The 7,813-nt window shown below is 47.7% G+C and overlaps 1 long non-coding RNA gene across 1 annotated transcript; it reads left to right on the top strand.

The window, feature by feature from the left end:
- The first annotated feature begins 258 nt into the window (after positions 1 to 258).
- LOC104158998 lies at positions 259 to 1,016 on the top strand. The gene is made up of 2 exons (XR_696424.1): positions 259 to 348; positions 379 to 1,016. It is a non-coding gene; the product is annotated as an uncharacterized LOC104158998 (long non-coding RNA).
- The last annotated feature ends 6,797 nt before the right edge of the window (positions 1,017 to 7,813 follow it).

Genomic DNA, 7,813 nt, shown 5'->3' on the forward strand with positions numbered 1-7,813 from the left:
GCAGCTGAGGGTGTGTTGGCCGTGCCGTGAGCACGGCAGTGTCTGTGTTTGTTCTTTCAGATCCCCGTTTGCCCTCGTGTTACCCATTCCTCTCCTCCTTTCTTTGTAAAAGTGGAATATAATACTGAAAAAATAGATGTTCCTGCAGCGCCTAAGAACGTGCTCAAAAGACCTGCAGGGTCCATCCAATTGCACGGACAGTATCCCAAACTCTCTGGGCCTCCTGAGGCTGCCAGATCAAATACAAGACCTTCTGTATGGCCTTTCCTTTGAGATTTTAATACCTCTGTTTCAAATAAGCTGGGAAGTTTATGCAACAGCTTCTCCATCAGGTGTTTCCATCTCACGGCCCGGGCAGCAGAAAGGTGTGCCTGCAAGAGGAGCTGTCGGAAAGTGAATGAGCTGATGAGCTGAATTTGCCACGTTATTTCATAGTTTCAGAAGATACCGCAGTAAAATGTCCTTCTCTTACTGATGAGTGTTTCTGTGTTAATGGCACCTTGGGGGCTGTTAGGAGAAGCGGTGGGAAGCAGCAAGGGGAAGGGAATGTACAGGTACTAAAACTTCTGGAGTCCCCTAAAATGTCACAGGATGTGGAGGTATCAGCTGTGGAACAGATTCTGATTTCTTCTGCCCCCCTCCTTAAAATAAACACATGCCAGTTTTAGGGGATTTGTGTATTGGCAGGAATAATGAATCGATTTGTATCCGTACCCATTCCACCGTATCGTTCTCTGGCTCCTCCCCTCCCCATTATACTTGACACACTGGAGTTTCTGTATTATATTTTTTTTTAAGATGATTGTCTGTTTTTTTGTTGTTTTTACAAGTGTTGTGGAAAAAAATGTAAGAAAGTTTAAGTATTTAAAAATGTTCCAAGGAAAAAGGGGGTTTTGTTATTATTCTAATATATTATTGTGTACCTATTGTAAATATGAAACACTCCTATTTTGCAAGCCAAGGACTCACTTTGTACTGTTGTTATATATAAATAAAGTTTACTGGTTAAAAAAGCCCTCCTGAGTGGGTCCTTATTTCCTAACGTGTGGTGTGTGGCATTTATTGTGTAAGCTAAGTATATTGGTGAGAAATATTTACTTACTGAATCACAGCAGCAATAAGTGGGAAAGTGGAAGTGTGGAAGTAACGCCTGTCTAGCAAAGCCAGGGGTGCAGCTGGGCTGGACGGGGGTCTGGGATTGCCCCTGGCCTCCAGCCTTTGAAAAGCAACTTCTACCTTTGCAGCATGGAAAATTTTTGCAGTGGTAAGTGGAAAGCAGAGTGCGGTAGGTGCAGGGAGGCTCTGAGGGACTGAGCGATGCTGCTTCGTGGGTACTTCTCCGGCAGAGCCGGGCAGGTGAGGCTGCGGTGGTCCTTGCTTGGCCTCTCTGCTCTTCGAGAGCCTTCAGTGCAGAGTTTTAGCATCGTTGCTAAATCGCCACAAGCTCAGAAATGTCCTGTGAGATGTGCTAGTTCATCAGCTCAGAAAAAGGGGTCGAAGGGTTGAGATGTCTCTTGGAGGAGCACCGGTGCTTGCAGGCAGCCTGATGGGCTGCGGGAAATAGTGGGCAATTCCACTCCCCTTAGGGAAGGAGCAGGCAAACGCTGTTTACAAATAAAAGGCCTGGATGAGTTCTTCATGTTTCCCCCTCCTTGAAATTACCAGTCCTTAAGGTAAAATGCGTTTGCTTCCATTTCATAAATTCAAGCTAACATTTTAGCAAACGCTGAGAGGCATCTGCCGAGTAGTAGGAATCAGCAAGTGACTTCTTCAGCAGCTGTCTGTCAACTTTAATGACCAATATGGTTGCAATTACAGCAATGAACTTTCTCTAACAGCCCAAAATTACTCTGGATGATGATAAGTGACAGAAAAATGGAGACCCTTAAGGAAGCATTAAAAAAGAAACATGGGGATCTGGAACAAAAGGTCTCACTGCTTTTTCTGAAGGATCTTGGTTTTTTTTCTTTCTAAATTAGCTACTAAAAAGGATAAATCTAACCCAGAAGGGGAAGGCATGGCACACTGCGGATCACAGCAGGCAGTTCAGTGCTGCCCCAAGATGTAGTTTTTATACAGACATTTGACACTGAGGCCGCTTGTTTTAGTGTAGTGCTAATAGGGTGATGGGAACCTACTCCTGTTTGAAGCTAATGCAAATACATCACGTCAGTGCGGCAGTCTGCTCCTCAGGCAGGTCATTTTATCTTATTTTCCTTCAATTGAGAGCAAAGCTTGACATGAACCTTAGGAAGGCAGTTGGGCCCCATCCTGCCATCTCCCACTTTAAACCAGTAGATTTTCAACCTCAGCAGATCAATCCCATCGGCTCTCTTAGCTCCGAGGCTGGCAGTCCTGTAACCTGTCCCCTGCTTAACTGGGGGGTGTCAACCCAATACGGAGTGAATTTTCACAAGATTTGTGAAGTTAGGGAATAAAAGAGGCAGTGATTGTTTTTCACCTGTGCCTTGGGCAAGTCTAAATTTATACCAAAAATAAAATATAAACTGAACAGAGGTTCCCAGAGCTTTCCTAAGGGCTGGAGGAGAGGGGTATGGTATTTTACAGGGGACCTCCGGAGATGCCGATCTCTGTGCTGACTTGCCCGTGGCCATCGCGTTGGAGCAGGGACACCGGCGGCAGGCGGCAGGACGGCCGCTGGCAGGAAGCATTTCCACTCCCTGTGCGACCTTTGAGAGGTTATTGACTCCTTCAGCTCAGCAAAGGCAAAAGAAATTCTGACATGAATCAACAGCATTGACCATGGGGTCATTGGTATTCATCTGCATCTTGTTAATATACTTAATATAATAAGTATACTCAACTAAAAATTACATTCTCTGTCTGACATGCACTTCACAGGGCTTTATCGGCACTGACAAGGTCAAATGATGCTTAATAAAGGTTATATAGAATGCAGATGGCTTAAATCCCCTATCATTTCCCATGTCCGATGCAGAAAAGTGAAGAGCCCCAAAGACGCTTTGGAAGGCATCATTAAAACAGCAGGTTTGGACCTGACGTGGGTAAGGTTGTGTTCCCACCAAACGTCCCCCCAAAAGGCTGCTGTTGAGCTGGGCTATCACAGCTCTGCGGACCACCTGGGCCAGCTTTTCTCTCTGACACAGCAGCAAAACAACTTTGAGTTTACCCTCCATCCCCCCATTTCACCTTCCGCATCCCCTAGGCAGCTTTTATTTCACCTTCTGACTATATGGGACTGCCCTGTTGTATAATCACCATCACTCTGTAAATAGTGGAAAGGATTTTGGACATCCTGATGCTGGCTTTTCAAGCCTGGTTATCAGGGCGAGCTAATGGAGGTGACACTTTCAATTATCAAATACAATCATGGCATTAATTTTGACCTGTTTAAATTCCAGCATCTTTTCTCTTCCGTGAATGCTTAGCTAGAGGGTGACATATAATTGTATGTCATCAGACAGTTTTTATTCCAATAAGCATGCATGGTCTTGTTATATTTAAGTGGCTAACTCATTTGTAATGGAAATTTAGCTTAGTGTTGAGTGGCCACTTCATTGCTTAAAATGGAGCACATCGCTAATACCCATGTTAAAAGCCCTCCTCCCTAATCCAGAGCTGTTTCCCGGGACACTCAGGACCCCTCCCCACGCCTGCTAAGGCGGCACATCTCCCCAGGTCAGGCTGGAACCTGCGAAATATTGACGTTGCTCGTGGAGGCTACTGATCAGACATCAATGGGATGAAAAAGTAGCTAATTAATTTAGAGCTCTTCCAGAAGAGAAATCTTGTATCTGCTCCAGTATATAGATATGTTTGTGCAGGCAAGTGTGTATAAAATAATGTGAAAGTGTTATAACACCATATAAAATAGATGTACAGCAGAATACAACATGAATGTGTCGATATCTGTTTGCATCAAGAGTATACCCCAGGGTTCACGTTAAACTTAAAATTGCAAACATTGATGCCAAAACAAAGGATTTTTTTTTTTTTAGTTCAAAATAATACTTATGAAAATGGAAACGACTCAGGCTTTATTGTCGCTTCATAATTAACTCCAGTGAAGGAATCTAATTACAAATGTTCAATGCTGCCCTATGGCAAAATGTCTCAGAAAAGGGAAGGAGGATGCCAGGCTTAAACAACTCAGGTAAAAATTAACTCCATGGTAATATTTGATAATTAAGAATGTCTCTATCAGCTTGTCTGGGTATTAATGAATTGGGCTGTTCTTTTCACATTTGATTACCGGAGTTTTATGACTGCCATTTCGCCCTTATTGCTCCTGGAAATAGGCTTGTCTATGGCCTGAGCACCAGGAATAATGTCTGGGGCTTAATAAATAGATCCTGTTCATCCAGACTTACTGCAAGGCAAATTTTGGAGCTCCGTAACGGGGTCCACACGGGGCTGTGCCTGTGTCCTTCCTCGGCGCTTCCAGCTTGCCTCACACCATCTCTGTGTCGGACAGGCTGGGAAGGGAGCAGGAGGCTCTCTTACCAGTGAGAAATACAAAACATAGGTTTTCTGCTTTGCAGCTCATTTAAAGCAAAATCAGCAATGGTCATTATTATTTGAAAATTATCTTTTGCCGTGGTTGTTTTGCTTTGCTTAGCCCTCACAAGAGCTACGGGGATTTGCTGTGCTCCTTGCGATGACCAGGAGCCCCCCCTCCATCCCCTGGTGCTCAGAGCTGGGTCCCCAGCACCATCAGCCCCTCGGGGAGGGGAAGGGGGCTTGCTCTGGGGCTCCAGAGCATCCCCCACCTCCCTCCCACCTTCGACGATCTGCTGACGGCCAGCTACTGGCTAAAGCAAAGCGCCCAGTACCAGGACCCCTGCTCCACGGACACAAAAGCTGGAGGTACCACAGCCTCCTGGTGTCTCAAAGCAATGAATATCCTCCGTTTAATCCTGCAGTGGAGAGAACTATTCTCCCCTGTGGTTCACTCCCAGCTTTGCTGCTGCCTTGCCATGTGAGCAACCTGCCTCTTTCCCCTCTGAAAAATGTCACGGAGCGCCTTCCCATCCCTTTCGCAGGTGTTGGGAAATTTAATTGTACTTTGAGAGCCTCAGATGAAAGGCACTGCAGAAGCCCCAGAGGTTAATCCGTTCATTAGCCGAGGCCCTGCTGGGTGCTGGGGCTGGCCCTGGACACCCGCACCCTCCGTCCGAACGCGGCGGTGGGAGGCCTGGGAGCTGCTGGGATGCGGGACGGGGCTGCACGGCCGGCATTGCCATTCTGCTCCCGCCACCGCTGGCTGCCGGAGAGGAGAAAGCATTTTCTCTTTTGTTAGCGCTCAATTAGGCTGGGCTTTGAGGAAAAGATATAAATGCTTAAAAGTTGTGGTTTTTTTTTTTTTTTGCGGTGTTCAGCTTTCAGAAAGGGAAGTGTTGGGATGATCTCGAGGGGGGAGAGTTGCTCTTGCATGAGTTTTTAAGCATTCTTTTGACATTCATTTGATTTCTGCAGCAGGAACCTGCAGTCTCTCCGAGCTCGCCACAAAGGCATTGCCTCAGGCTGTACAGGAGTTTATAGACTGGGTCACAGACCTCATGCATATTTTATATGTGCTCAAATAGCATCTTAGCCTTTGACAAGCACAGGTCAGAGTGCCAGCACCCTGCCCAGGAGGGAAGTGGCTCAAGGCTACTCACATGGAACAAAATACACCAAACAAATAGATCAAGCACCAGAAATACTCAAATCCACTTTGGGAGTGAACTCAAAGGATTGCTCTGTGCGTGGCCTGGCCTTTTTGCCTGTACAGGTAGAAGCAGAAGGATGGCTGGATGCTTCCAGAAGGATTGTAAGCTCTGCTGGCTGTGAGGCTGGCAGCAAAATAATGGCCCTGGTCAGCAGCTCCTATCACGCTAATGAGTGGGATTCACCTCTCCTGCTATAGATGTATAAAGGAGACACGTGTGTACCGGCACGGCGAGGCTGAAGGAAATGTGTCCACAGTGGTCTCAGCCCTGTACTAATTGCAGGTCTCAAACAAAGCCCTCATTTACACACACACACTATTAAATTGACTGCCTTTTGGTACGGAGCTGTTAAGCGTGGAGCTCTGCGGGGAGCTCGCTCCCAAGGATGCACCTCTGAAGCAAGGCAGAATCTTTGCCTCCATCTGCAGAGGAGCCGGCTGCTGGGGAAGCTAATACCCCCGTGCGCGGGCCGGAGGATTAGCAGGTTTGTAATGGATATGGGTTGAGTAATAATCTGTGGAGTCATTAATATGGATATGATTTTTGGGTTAATAAGGATGCAGCATAACTGTCTGCTTAGGAAAGATGTTTGCACTCACCAGTTTGAATGCAGTGACCGTTACCTTAATGCTGTGATTAAATCCACATTTAAGAGACCTCATTAAATTAGAGTGTAAGAGTGAATTCTTACAACCCACAGCAAGAAATATATTTGGGCCTGGTAGGTGAAGAATGCAAGAATATCCCTGGAGAGCCTCTGGGAATGTGTCTTACAGCTGCTGCGGGCCAGCCCAGCCTGGCACATAGCCCTGCACCCAGGCACTGCTCGCAGGCGGTCGCTGCCGTCTCCTTCATCCCCATCTTCGGAGCTGCCGCGCTCCGGCACGGCTCCTGACCACGGGCACACAGCCCCGCGGCACGGCTCTGCCGCTGCCTTACCTTTGGTGAACTCAGCGCAGCTGCAGGATGAGTCTTGAGCAAAAGCATCTACTGCACACCTCAGGTGTGAGTTCCTGCGATGTTCTGAAGTGGACTGAGTTTTCCCATCTCTGCCGAGCCCTGAAAACAAGGATGTGCTCCTCACTTCAAAAGGGGGTTAAATGTACAGATGGATCCCTGACCTGTGTACAAAGCACTGACCTAGAAGGGAAGGAGACTTTCAACTGCCTTATTACCCACCCTGCGGCTCAAAGCTACAGATCACGTCCCCCTCAATTGCCTTTCATTGCTCTCAGGATGAAAGCTGTCTTTGGCAGAGGGGATTTGAGAACCAAGGGACTGCAAATCCTTTCCTGCCTCCGCTGCCCTCGCTCCAGCACAGGCAAGCACCGCTCCCAGCCTGCGAGGAGCGGAGGGGACCCACGGCTCTGCCCGACCCTGGGGCCACCCCTGCACACGTGTGGGCACACACGCACATGTTTGTGAAACAATCTTTTTAATTTTCTGGTTGGCTTGGCAAATCACAGCTGCTCCTTCCTCAGAGCTCCTGAGCACATTTGCACAGGTTCCCATTTACATACAGTAGGGCTTTTAATTTTCTTCTCACCGCATGTTTCACAAATAAACCATCTGAAATACTGCAGATGGCTGGGATGGGGAGCAGGGCGTGGGATACCGGGAGGGGGAGAACGGAGCCGAGCCCACAACACGGCTAACACAGGTTTCGCCTAATGGCAGAGCCCAGGATTGTTGTGGCTGCCCCGTGGCGGAGGATTACGGGAGGTTTTGCTCTTTAGTTATTTTTCCTTTAACTCAATGGCTTTGCATTTACCAGGGCTCAGCCAAGGTGCTTGACTATTAATTGATTCTTGCTGCTGAGTGAGGCTCATTAAACAGCAGCTTTGGGGTGCAAGTGGCAGCTCACAGAGGCAGTAATGAGCAGGACAAGAGGTCCAGGACTGAAACTTCTCTCCTCCAGCATCTGTTATCACAATTACAACCCCAAAACCACAGCAGCAGCCACCAAACGCGCACACACACAAAAGAGCCTTATTAAAACAAATGGCTCTCTCCAAAGCCTCCAATTCAGGGAGATGACAGGGATTTCTCAGCTAGCAACACCCTGCAGCTGGGTTAATTACCGCCGGGTGGGAGAGCGCTGCCCGCCCCCAAACCCAGCG

Source organism: Cariama cristata, unplaced genomic scaffold, assembly GCF_000690535.1.
Source record: "Cariama cristata isolate BGI_N322 unplaced genomic scaffold, ASM69053v1 scaffold2243, whole genome shotgun sequence".
NCBI lineage: Eukaryota > Metazoa > Chordata > Aves > Cariamiformes > Cariamidae > Cariama > Cariama cristata.